Here is a 14,002-nt window from a genome sequence, read left to right as displayed (position 1 = left end):
AACTTCTCGGTGAGCTCCATCAGCTTCCGTCGAGCGCCACGGTGGTCTACTGCGACAACATCAGCGCCACCTACATGTCGAGCAACCCGGTGCAGCACCAACGCATGAAGCACATTGAGATCGATCTCCACTTCGTTCGCGAGCGCGTTGCCCTCGGCGAGATACGCATTCTCCACGTGCCCACGAGCTCGCAGTTCGCCGATATCTTCACCAAGGGGCTGCCGACGGGCGTCTTCCTCGACTTCCGGTCCAGTCTCAACGTTGGCGAACCCCATGTTGTGACTGCGGGGGGTGTTAATACGCCCACTCCTCACATCTCGCGTGGCTGACGGCAAGACCGATTCCTCAGGCTGCCCAACGGCCACCTGCACTACGTGCGTAGTTATCCCTAGAATTTAGGCACTATCGGCTCTTGCCGTTGCATCCTACGATCCACTGCTCTCTCTCCCTGATTGTAATCTGTCTATATGTACTCCTGAAGCAATGAATACAAGCAGTGTGTTAGTGTTGCATAACTCAACTCACGGAACTGGCTAGCATTGTGTTCTAGCAGTCAAAAATCAACAAAAATCAGCGCCCCAGGTCGGAATCGAACTACGGTCCAGCGCCACAAATGCTGGAGCTTATAGCCGGTGTGACCGGTTGACTCGACTTCAAGACATGTAGCGCCATACTAAAAGAAGACAAAAACAGGCACTGAAAGAATAGCAAGCAATTTTCCCCCAAAAATATGTCTTAGTGGGATCGAACACACAACCTCTTGTGTACCAGTCACTAGCCAATGTAGTTCACAGATTTGTTGTCTAAAAATGGCAGCTCATTTTATATAAACAATAGGCAGTGAAAGAATTTTGAACGTGAATTTCGTGCCCACAAAAGTAAACATTAACAAAACGAAAATTTTCGAAATTTGGTAACAAATTATTAAAGAATCAAACATCTTTGGAATCTCAAATATTTGTTTTTCAAAAAAATGGAACAGAATTGAAAACGAGAAAATTTTCTGAAACTACAAATAACATTTTGAAAATGTAAACATTTTGCAAAAAACAAAAACAAAATTGAAAATCTGAACATTTTATGAAAATGTGAACAAAATTTTAAAGATACGAATATTTTATGAAATTCCCTGATTTTTTTGAAATTCACAAACAAATTATGGAAACAAGAACATTTCTCAATTTGTGAACAAATTTTGAAAACAAGAACATTTTTTTCAAATAGGCGGACACTTTTAGAAATAATAAACAACTTTTTCTAATAATATTTTTTTCTGAAATTCACTGAACATTTTTGAATTTGATAACAAATTATGAAACAAGAATATTTCTGAAATTGATTTTTTTAAAGAGGGATATTTTTTGAAAAACATTCTTTTTCGAAATTACGAACATGTTTTTCAAAATGCAAACATTTTATGAAATTCCATGAAGACTTTTTGAATTTGCAAAAAATATTATGAACAATGAGCATTGCAAAAGAATTATGAACACCTAGTAGCGCCCTCATTTGCTGCCTAACTTTGAAGTTCTTCTAATCCTAAAAAAAACTGCGAAGTTCTTCTTTTGTCCCATGTATCGTACATAATGGGCGGCAGTGGTCGTAATAACCTGATAGCACTAGAACTTAAAGGCGCGCGTTGCCGCGCCTACCTATCTTAAAGGTTATATTGTTGAGTCATGAGAAATTGCTTTGGGAGTAAACGAGAAACAATTTAGGATATGAAATACACATTGTGGAATATTCAAAAATAATAATACACATTGTGGTGCATGCATCTTGAAGCTTGAAAGCTTGAAAGATAGTGCACATACAGTCATGAATTGAGGCCCAGAATTGCATGGAATTACAAGTTATCTCTCTGCCACACACATAGGTTTGCACATACAGTCATGAATTGAGGCCCTGAAATACAGTCATGAATTGATAGTGCACATCTTCCTAATAAGAGCAGTGGGGAAAATCTGGAAGAAAGGGGCTACCTGTGCTAATGATCCCATTATTAGCATGACATAAACGGAAGGAATACTCAATGGACGAACTGGAAACAGTAAAAGGGACAATCCAAACGATAATAATGCCGTCTAAGAGGCACAACAGCCGGTAGATAAGGAGATCAATTTTTTTGCGGCAAGATGAAGAGATCAACTTTTGGGGCATAAGAACATACCTGAGCAAGGATGCGAACGAGAGGAACCGAGGCGGAAGGTACGCGACAGCGCTCGCCGTTGGCGCCGAGCCTGGTTGCGGAATCTGCGTATCGTGGGGGACTCGGGAGATCGGCTTAAGTTTTTCTCTTTCGAGGGCATGGAGTACGCACGCAATAGGTGGAAGAATCCCTTGCGGTCGTGCCTAGGCTACATGGGCTTTTGTTTGCTGATCGTCCCGTTGAACGAGGTGACCCCTGGCTCGGTTCGTGGAGCAGTGGCCCAACTGCGTGTGCTGAAGCGTCGCGCGACGCGGTGAAAATGACCTGCAGCGCTCGGTGGGACGACGGATCGATCTGGTTTGTTACTGTGTTTGATCCGACGGCTGACGACGTCAAAACGATGTGGAGGCTCGTAGGTAGCTACATCTTACTGTTTAGTAATATTCTCTGGCAACAACAGTGAACATTGCATGAGAGGGCATGCTCTTTCACCTTTGTTTGCCGACTTGGTTGTATAGATGCTCGCCATCCTTGTCATGTCAATTGATGCGTGATGATCTAGCCAACATGCTACAATCATGTTTTATGCTCTCCGATCGGCGAGATTGTGTCTCTCCTTTCGCGGATCAACTGTGTTTGGATGTGAAGCACTACCGGCATATTTGATTTTGCCTAGTGCCGGGGCACTCAAAAATGATATTAACCGTATGCTAAACATGTCAAGAATTCACCATTTAGATTAATATAGCTTGATGGTTTGACATGATTTGATTGTTGAGATTATTGAATTAGCCCCTTTGATTTATATATATTGGTATAGATGATGACGCATCTCGAGCTGATGGATGGTGGTTGCCATGGGAAGCCGCCGCCGATCTGATTTTTCTTAGCTAGCTAAACGAATGAAGATATAAAGGGGAAAACATGAGGAGAAAATGAGTGATGGAGAGAGGTCGGTTAAAAGATAAGGTTGAAAAGGGAAAGACAGATGGACTCAACGGAGGACAACAGTGTTGTCCAGGGGAGGCGGACGACGCGGATGAGTTTGTGAATTGAAGCTTTTCCCTAGTATTAAACTCCGCCGCGCCGTCGAATGGTAAAATCGCTCCCCGCAAAAAACAGAAAAAATGGTAGACTCGGAAGTTGCCAAAATTTCATGTTTAGCTCATCCCACACAGCCACAGGTGAGTAAATGATGCAAATGATTGGGCCACAAGGAGCCGAACCGACCAATCAATAATACTGTCTGCGCGTGATCCTATCTATATATCAGATCTGGCGATATGAATCTGGATGCATGCTGGATGACAAACATGCTGTTGGATAAATTAATTCTGTCTTCCTTCCCTACTTATAAACCCCCAAAGCAATACACACGTACGAGGTCAAGCACAACCACCGTAAATAATCCCACGGAGAAAACACAGGGACAAAACAATGGAGGCGAGCGGCACGGCTGAGGCCCGCCGGCCACCGCACGTGGCGATGCTGGTGACGCCCGGGATGGGCCACCTGATCCCGCTCGCGGAGCTTGCCAAGCGCCTGGCCGCGCGGCACGGCGTCACGGCCACGCTCATCACCTTCGCCTCCACGGCGTCCGCCACGCAGCGGTCCTTCCTCGCCTCCCTCCCGGCCGCCATCTCCTCCGTGTCCCTTCCGCCCGTCGACCTCTCCGACCTGCCGCCCGACGCCACCATCGAGACGCTCATGTCCGAGGAGTGCGCCCGCTTGGTGCCGGCGCTGACGGGGCTTCTGTCGGGGCTCACGGAGACGACGCGGCTGGTGGCCTACGTGGCTGACCTCTTCGGGACGGACTCGTTCGACGCTGCCGTGGCCGCCGGCGTGCCCAGAAGGTACCTGTTCCATCCGGGGAACCTGCATGGGCTAACATTCATCCTCCACCTCCCGGAGATCGATGTTTCCATGCCCGGTGAGTTCCGGGACCTCGCCGAGCCCGTCTGGCTGCCCGGCTGCGTCCCCATCCCGGGGCCGGACGTCATGTCGTCGTTCCAGGACAAGTCTGACCCCTGCTACCGGTGGATGGTGCACCACGCTAAGCGTACCTAGAATCCGAGGCCATCCTGGTGAACTCCTTCGACGCCGTCGAGCCGGACGCCGCCAGGGTGCTCTCTCACCCGGAGCCCGGGCGCCCTCCGGTGTACAACATCGGTCCACTCATACGGGCCGACGCCGGCGAGGAGCCGCGCGCTGCGTGCCTGGACTGGCTCGACCGGCAACCGCCCAAGTCAGTCATCTTCGTCTCGTTCGGCTCCGGGGGCTCGCTGCCGACGGAGCAGATGCACGAGCTCGCGCTCGGGCTGGAGCTCAGCGGGCAGCGCTTCCTGTGGGTGGTGCGGAGCCCGAGCGACGAGGGGACCGTGAACGCCAACTACTACGACGCCGAGAGCAAGAAGGACCCCCTGGCCTACCTTCCGGAGGGGTTTGTGGAGAGGACCAAGGATGTCGGCCTCCTGGTGCCGTCGTGGGCGCCGCAGACGGAGGTTCTTGCTCACGAGGCCACGGGAGGCTTCTTGGTGCACTGTGGGTGGAACTCGGTCCTGGAGAGCCTGGTGCACGGCATGCCCATGATCGCGTGGCCGCTGTTCGCCGAGCAGCGGCAGAACGCCGTGATGCTTTCGGAGGGTGTCGGGGTCGCCTTGCGAGTGCAGCCGACGAAGATGAAGGAGGAGATTGCGGCGGCAGTGAGGGAATTGATGGCTGGCCAAGACAAAGGCGCCCAGGTTAGATCTAATGTGGCGGCGCTGCAGAAGGCAGCCATGGAAGCCCTTCTTGAAGGCGGTGCCGCCACGACCGCGCTGGATGAGGTGGTGCGCAAGTGGACACACGAGTATTGCTAGGTGAAGAAACCTACCTACACATCTTGCTCCTTTTGTCTGTGTGCATCGTGATAATGATGTGTCTTCTTTTAAGAAATAAAAATACCTCTCTTCTTCAACGTGGTTGTACCACATTTTTTAGAGTGGATTTTCAATTGTATATTTGTAAAGGGCTATTTTGCATACACTATGTCAACATGGAAACAGTCAAGCGCCACATGAGCAGTTCAACACTGGTCTGGGCAAGTTAGGGCTCTCCATGAATAACTTGTACGGAGTATAGTTTTAGGACTAACTTGACGTACACCCCAAAATTAGCTATTAGATCTATGAGAGTGAATTGCAACAAAAACAAAAGACACACCACATTTCAAGTCCACATACGAATTTGCCACCACATTCCTTGGGCGCCCCAAAAATCTACTAGTTTTCTTCTAATTTTCTCAATAAACACTAATGATTAATTTGACACGATTGCAATTCAATTTGTGACAGAAAGGGCCCGCCTGCGCTGACATGGCATAAAACGGTCAACACCGTTTGTTGACCATTAAGTTAGACATGGGCCCCACCAATCATCAGCCGAACTAACAAAAGGGTCCTTGAAAATTACAAAAATCACCCTAGAAACAAAATTATATTTCAACTGACCCCTTGCACGGAGGTTGTTGTGCCCGTGAGCACTGTCACCGCCGGAGGGGAGATAGGCGTGGACAGACGGGCTTGGAAGGCCAACTTCGGCGACCACGTCGACGGACTCGAACAAGGAGTGCCACAACATGAAAGTCTTCTCTCCGATCAGCGCACTAGGGAAGGCTCCCGAGTCGCGGCGGTCCGGGCTAGGAGCTCAGCGGCCGCAACATGCGTTGTTGCTCCTCGACGGGCACCCAAGCCTCGATCAGGAACCGCTGCGCTGCCGCACGCCGAAGATCTCAGAGTTGGGGACCGGCTCGCCAAACTCCGAAGAGGAGGAGGAGGACAGACCTCGTCGGGGCAGGGGGAGGGTCCTGATCGCTGGATCCGGTATGTGACTGTGAGGGATGGTATGCAAGGCACAGTGGATCTCGCCAGCGCCGGGAGGGAGAAGATGTGGCAGATGTTGGAGGGGGCGGACCATGGTAGGAGATGTGGCTGGGCAATGCCGGCCATCTGGTAGAGGATGCACGAACGGCTCCAGAGAGGTGGAGCTCGTGGGATCGCGGGGAGAGAGGGGTTCCTGATCAGTGGGCCCTCTTTCTAATTTAACAACAAACATTGTTTTTTTTTTTACTTTAGTGCCACATCAGCGCTTACATGTGGGCCCTTTCTGTCAAAAATTGGATCAAATCGTCCAAAATCAATCATTAGTGTTTATTGAGAAAATTAGAAAGAAATCTGGTAGATTTTTGTGACTTCCAAGGAATGTGGTGGCAAATCAGGATGAGAACTTAAAATATGGTTGTTTTTTGCCGTCCGCTCGAGCTATGACTATGCTACATGTACTCTTCTGTATTTTTCTTATGCGCTATCATATCTCACATCGCCCATAATCAGTCCAAGATACATTGCTTGAAAATTTCACACTAGTTAAATCGCCTTTGAAGGCTAAATGCTCTCATCGTTTGTTGGCTGGTTGCGGCAGCGACTATGGCGCTCGCTGACGGTGATGCTAGGCACGGGCAAGTTGGAAAAGTTGATGAACATGCCGTGACATGCCGGTGCTGTGCGAGTAGAACATGGTGGAAGGTGCAAGTCTCATCGCGACGAGCGCTCATATTGGCTGAGCCATCACCATGTGGGTGTTTATTGAAGTCATACAAAATGATTTACGATCCATGCGCCCTGTACACTTAGATTCTAGTCCAAAGGGCTTCCTGCCAGCTGATACACAAGGGATCACACACCGTACCAGTCATATAGGAAAGCATCTGGCTTATTTGTTTCACTCCAATATCTCATAGAAGTAGTATATGTAGCTAAATAGTCCACTAGTCTAAGACTTTGCGCTTCCACTTAAAGCACGTTGTGATGGACTATATATTGACGAGCCAACATGCATGCGTAGATCGTCCGGCGACCATGTACGTAGTCATGAGACTCATGAGTATATTACTGCACTCTGGGTGCAAATTTGTCCGTGCTAGTCATACCTTGTTTCTCTTTACCTTCACTTCACATGAAGAATGCATGCATGCACCTTCAACCTGCTGTTGCTGCATTTTGTCCTGCTGACCAAGTTAGTGTGCAACATTTTGAAACAGAAGAGTCTTTCTCGAGAAAGAAACCTCTCAAGAGATTGTATCTGTTTGACTCTTAAGCTGTAATCTTGGCACCGAAAACATTATATGGTATAGCAATGGGAGTTACAATTGGTTTAAGGTGCTACTACCCTTCTTTTATTGTCACCCTGTTGCTCATGCGACCCATTATGATGTACTGCCAAGGCCATATATTGAAGTTAATCAACATTGGAAGACCACTCTCCCAAAAACTGGACATATATTGAAGTTATCTAATAGTAACACACTACAGTCAGATTCTTGGAAAAATCGGCGTTGTCTTTCTCCTGCGGTGGTTGTGAGCAAATGAGCACGCCAGTGCAGGATTATTTGGTCAAGGCCATATATTGAAATTACCGAACCTTTACAAGACAAGACCACTTTTTGTGCAAATAGAAGATAAAACAACTTCTATTTGGAAACCTGCACAACATGTGCGACTCTTACTGGAAATTAAGTCATCTGCTGCTGCATATGGACCCGTGATATAGGCAGTGCCTGGATATAGGCACTAGTGCTGGTTGCCTGGATACCGCTCCAGTAACAAAGAATTTTTCTTCTAATTTCCTAAAGACGCAATGGTTTGCATCTTTAGACAGAAATACTTCGATTTTTGAAATACAAAAAATTGTTATTTTCAGAGCAATAGATGGTTTTCTCGCAAAATAAATCATTTTCTAATTGATACTGCACAATTTAATGTCATGGTTGTAAATGACCTGGTCAGCATGCAAGATCAAGTCTAAAAATTCATGAAGTAAAGATGCAAAGCCAACTGGTGGATGGTGTTTCCCTTGCCCATGCAGTCCATACCTCCGAAGATCTGTCTGGCCATGTTTACGTGGTAAATGCAAACGAGTTGTCTATGCGTCTTATTATACCCTCACAATTTGGCTGTTATTATCTTACTCTTAGTGTTTATCAAAGTTTTATTTTAATCTGTTTGGGTCTTGTGTGCATGTTTCCAAATTTGGTGTTTCTAGAGGACAAGGCTTTCTCAGAGATTTTCTTGTTTGGTTCTTCACTGAACTGTAATCTTGGCACTGAAAACATTATATGATACAGTAATTGGGGTAACAACTGATACCATTGTCCCTCCTATTGATGTTTGCACCCCGTTGCGATGAGGTAACCGATACCAAAGGCTCGTATCGAGCCTTACTATTTCTTCACTATTTTCTTTTTCGATGTGCTACAAGCATCACCCCTATGGTGCTTTTTATACATGTCCATGAGGGAGTATGGAAATAGATTAGGACTAGAAATCCTAATACTGTTAGGACTCGTACTTGCTCCGATTCCTAATCCCAGGTGTATTGGGGCAACATGGTTAATTTCTACATTCACCTCCTTAACCTTGTAATAGAGGCAGGCGTTTTGGACATGCGGTTGGATGACACACTCATGTATCCATGTCCACAGACGCGGACGGATAGTGAGTCCATTTTGTGGCACCGTGTTGAAGATGCGCTTACATTCCCTAAAAAACTTAAATACGTTACAGCAAAAGCTTGCCAATATGTTGGCAAGAGTTACATGCATTGTCGCACTAGCGCGTGAGAAGAGGTAGTTCGTCGAGACATCATATCTACCTTCAAACTTGGTTCTCTACACCTATGAGTCTATAGAGTGAAATCCAATACAATGTGTTCTGTTTATGTTCTTTCAAAAATTAATGTTTACATGACATTACTAGTTAAATGCAGTAGAATTAAACAGGCAAACATCTGGGGTAATTTCCAATTATCAGCATCTGCAGTCCCATCTCATGGGAGATATGCAATCTGTGCTCACTTGCATACTACATCGCGGCATGGAGAAGAAGAGCCTTTGTCGCTCGCTTGCTCATAGTCGGCATATATGACACCATCATTGTCTGTTCGAACAACACTATCCCACAACTCTTTGTTTTCCTCCACTATCCCACATACCTCGTCAACTAACTGGTGGAGCTGAATCTCACAGCTCTTCCCTTCACTCTTACAACTCTTTCTCCTTGTTTTATACAAACCACCACACACACGCTAAGAGGGAGACACTAGATTTGCTTTGCGCAGAAGCATTTCTCCTTGGTGGCACTAGAGGCTAGTACGTTGTTTCTGTCCTTCGCAGCCTTTTCCTATCCTCTGAGTTTCTCTTATATAGCAAGTGGAATCACTCCACGAAAACATGACTCAACGAAATTGCTTGTCTGGCTACTCACACGACACACATGGCAAAACACATATCTGCTAAGCTTGAAATGCATGTCGTATATCTTGAGGTGGCCTCTTAACACCATGTTTAACATTTCTACTTCTCTATCAATTATTATATATATATATATATAGAACACTACTACTTTTTTTTAATGATAATCGCAAGTACAATGATGTACCAAAGATTTAATTGTTGAAGGGCCATAGGCCCAATATTATTAGAAAGAAGGAGAAGCAGTACAACAAAGGTTAGCAGTCTAGGCGAACTAGAACTGGGAACCCACGGAACTGAGACGTTCCGAAAATACAAAAGGACGGCAACAACCGTCAAAACAACTAAAAGGGGGCAAACCAACAATAAGAAAGGTTGCCAATGTTAGTAACACAACCGGCCGCCCTCCATGTCCCAATATCTTCTCTGATCAGATCCAAAACTCTGAAGGGACTACTCGCTTCCTGCTCAAAAATTCTGGAATTTCTTTCCTTCCAAATCCTCCAGTGAATCAAGATGGACATTGTGTCAAAGTTCCGACGCATAGGATTGGTAACTAACTTACATGCTTGCAGCCACCAGTCTTCCGTATTGCTGTAACGATCCCCCGGCACCTGAAAATCCGCCCGTGTTCAATCTTTGAACAGTAGCCAAACCTGCTGTGTGAACCTGTAGTGCACGAACAGGTGTGTGCAGTCCTCCGGCGTCACAAGGCACAGAGGGAAGTTTCCGATTGAGGGCCAGCCCCTCCGCTCAAAATTGTCCGCAGTCAGGCACCGGCGATGAACCACCAGCCACATGAAAAACTTGCATCTTGGAGGAGCTTTGGATTTCCAAATTAGTTTGTAGCAGGCGAAGCGCACCGAGGCAACAAAGAACATGTTGTAAGCACTCTTAACAGAGAAGAGATGATCCCCGGTCAGCTTCCATTGTAGACGATCCGGCACACCAGGCGTGAACGAGATATTCCGAGTAATGTCCCAAACAGTGAGATATTGTGCAATGGCTACAACTGAAACTCCTCCTGAGATGTCTCAGACCCCGCTACGGTTCTGAAGGGCATCTCGAACAGTGCGGCCCGGCTTCTTGACAAATGAAAAGAGGGCTGGGGCCATGGACGCAATGGAGCCGCCCTCCAGTAACCAATTGTCTGTCCAGAACTTGGCCCGCTCTCCATCTCCCAAGCAGACGGACGTGGCTGCACTGAAGATAGCCATGACCTCACCCTACTGACCTCCGGCAACATCTGCCATGGTCGCTCCTCAGGGTCCCAGCGCAGCCAGGGCCATCGGCAACTCAAAGCCGAGCTGAACCACTTTGCTACGTCTTGAGCTTGCGTTGGTTTTCCTTGAAAAGGAAAGGGTGATGCAGCAATAGTAGCGTAAGTATTTCCCTCAGTTTTGAGAACCAAGGTATCAATCCAGTAGGAGGCTCCTCAAAAGTCCCATGCACCTACACAAACAAACAAAGAACTCGCAACCAACGCAATAAAGGGGTTGTCAATCCCTTCACGTCCACTTGCGAAAGTGAGATCTGGTAGAGATAGTATGATAAGATAAATATATTTTTGGTATTTTATAATATAGATGCAAAAAGTAAAGATGCAAATAAAAGTAGATTGAAAGCTTATATGATAAAAGATAGACCCGGGGGCATAGGTTTCACTAGAGGCTTCTCTCAAGATAGCATAAGTATTACGGTGGGTGAACAAATTACTGTCGAGCAATTGATAGAAAAGTGAAGAATTATGAGATTATATAGGCATGATCATGTATATAGGCATCACGTCCGTGACAAGTAGACCGACTCCTGCCTGCATCTACTACTATTACTCCACACATCAACCGCTATCCAGCATGCATCTAGAGTATTAAGTTCATAAGAACAGAGTAACGCATTAAGAAAGATGACATGATGTAGAGGGATAAACTCAAGCAATATGATATAAACCCCATCTTTTTATCCTCGATGGCAACAATATAATATGTGCCTTGCAACCCTTTCTGTCATTGGGTAAGGACACCGCAAGATTGAACCCAAAGCTAAGCACTTCTCCCATGGCAAGAAAGATCAATCTAGTAGGCCAAACCAAACTGATAATTCGAAGAGACTTGCAAAGATAACTCAATCATACATAAAAGAATTCAGAGGAGATTCAAATATTTCTCATAGATAAACTTGATCATAAACCCGCAGTTCATCGGATCTCAACAAACACACCACAAAAAGAGTTTACATCGAATAGATCTCCACAAGAGAGGGGAGAACATTGTATTGAGATCCAAAAAGAGAGAAGAAGCCATCTAGCTAATAACTATGGACCCAAAGGTCTATGGTAAACTACTAACAACTCATCGGAGGGGCTATGGTGTTGATGTAGAAGCCCTCCATGGTCGATTCCCCCTCCGGCGGAGCGCCGGCGAAGGCTCCAAGATGGGATCTCGCGGATACAGAAGGTTACGGTGGTGGAAATTGTGTTTCGTTGGCTCCCTGGATGTTTTTGGGGTAAGTAGGTATATATAGGAGGAAGAAGTACGTCGGTGGCCGCTCTAGGGGCCTAGGAGACGGGGGGCGCGCCCAGGAGGGGTGGACGCGCCCTCCTATCTCCTGGCCGCCTCGATTGCTTCTTAACTTGCACTCCAAGTCCTCTGGATCACGTTCGTTCCAAAAATCACGCTCCCGAAGGTTTCATTCCGTTTGAACTCCGTCTGATATTCCTTTTCTTCGAAATATTGAAATAGGCAAAAAAAAACAGCAACACGGAATGGGCCTCCGGTTAGTAGGTTAGTCCCAAAAATGATATAAATATGTAAAATAAAGCCCATAAACATTCAAAAGGGGTAATATAATAGCATGGAACAATCAAAAATTATAAATACGTTGAAGACATATCAGACTGCATGGGAAAGGGAAGCACCATCCACCAGTTGGCTTTGCATCTTTACTCGAAATTTTAGACTTGATTTTGCATGCTGACTAGGTCACTTACAACCATGACATTAAAGTATGTAGTATCAATTAGAAAATGCTTTATTTTGCGAGATAACCGTGTCCTTGGAAATAATCAGTTTTCGGATTTCAAAAATTGAAGTCTTTCTGTCTAAAGATGCAAACCATTGCGGGTTTTTTCAAACCATGCAGGAGGATTGCATGTATCTTCTATATCTAAATAGCTAGCCCCCACTACTAGATTTCTCTACACATGCGTGCTTCCACATCACCTCAATTATTTACAGCCTTCCGATCAAAATTGTGTGGCATCAAGGAGTCATGCATGTGCTCATAAGTTACTTTTTGCAATAATGTAAATTATGCCACCTTATTGGTCATGCGTGTCTTTTTTTCCCAATGCATGCATGCATTTTTTCATTAACCTATCAACTCAAACAATGCCACTTCATCAATCATGTCTTCTTTTTGCGGGGATTTTTTTCTCTTTTATTCATCATTTTGTCACACACACTTCTTTTATGTTTTTCATTTTAAATATGTAAAACTCTTACATTTGTTTTCATTGGTGTTAAGCACTAATTTATGCATTGGTTTTAACACGGTTCCCGCAGCAACGCACGGGGCATCATCTAGTTATATTAAAGAGAGAAGACCCAAAGCCCTATCCACCAACATCCATCAGAGTTACAACAAGGACAACCTAAACTACTGCAAACAAAGAAGACCCAAAGCCCTAAGCTCCAAAATTGTATACCAACACCACAAACCGAACGAAACTAATGTAATACAAAATGACCTAGACTTGCTTCTGCCCATTGCGCCGTGTCAATCTTAATTTGATTGATGATTCCTTGAAGCGGTGTGTGCGAATATTAAAAAATTCTGCCGTTTCTTTCCCTCCATAAACTCTATATAATTAGTGGTACCACAGTGTTCAAGGAATTCCTTGTGGGTTTATGGACTCTATTTCTGGCGTCTTGCCACCAATCCCAGAGAACAGGAGCATTTTGAGGGATGGCCTCACTCAGATTTGCCCAAAGAAGCACTAAACTCGAAATGATGGTCCCTACACTGCAGCCCATGAAGAGATGATGAATTGATTCTTGCACAATGTTGCAGAAACAATATGCAGCATTATGAGCAAATCACGCTAAGCTAGACGGTCCGCTGTCCAGACACGCCCCTTGAGGAACAACCAGAGAAAGAGCTTGCATTTGAAAGGAGCCCAAGGCTTCTAAATGGTGCATGCAGTACTACACATATTTGGTGCAGCGAAGTGTACTTTATAAACAGATTTCGCCGAGTAGGTACCTTTAGAATTCCACGACAAGATCCATTTGTCTTCAGCACCATGTGTGATTTGAACTTCAGAAATCACCTCCCATAAGGTTAAGACCTGATGGAAAATGTGAATATCTATTTTCCCTTTTATGTCTTTGATCCATACTGCACTAATCAATGCTTGTGCTACTGTTCTTCTCTCCCCGATGACCGGAAGCACATAATTGAAAACATCTGGTGCGATATCTTCTACTGTGGCACCATTGATCCATTTATCAGTCCAGAAGAAACATCTATTTCCGTTGCCTAACTCAACACGAGAAGCAACATTTAGT

The 14,002-nt window shown here is 45.6% G+C and overlaps 1 pseudogene; it reads left to right on the top strand.

Moving 5' to 3' along the window:
• The first annotated feature begins 3,510 nt into the window (after positions 1–3,510).
• LOC119274442 lies at positions 3,511–5,105 on the top strand (annotated as a pseudogene).
• Positions 5,106–14,002: the final 8,897 nt, after the last annotated feature.

This window comes from Triticum dicoccoides, chromosome 3B (assembly GCF_002162155.2).
Source record: "Triticum dicoccoides isolate Atlit2015 ecotype Zavitan chromosome 3B, WEW_v2.0, whole genome shotgun sequence".
Classification (NCBI taxonomy): domain Eukaryota; kingdom Viridiplantae; phylum Streptophyta; class Magnoliopsida; order Poales; family Poaceae; genus Triticum; species Triticum dicoccoides.
This window is presented reverse-complemented; position numbering and strand designations above follow the sequence as displayed.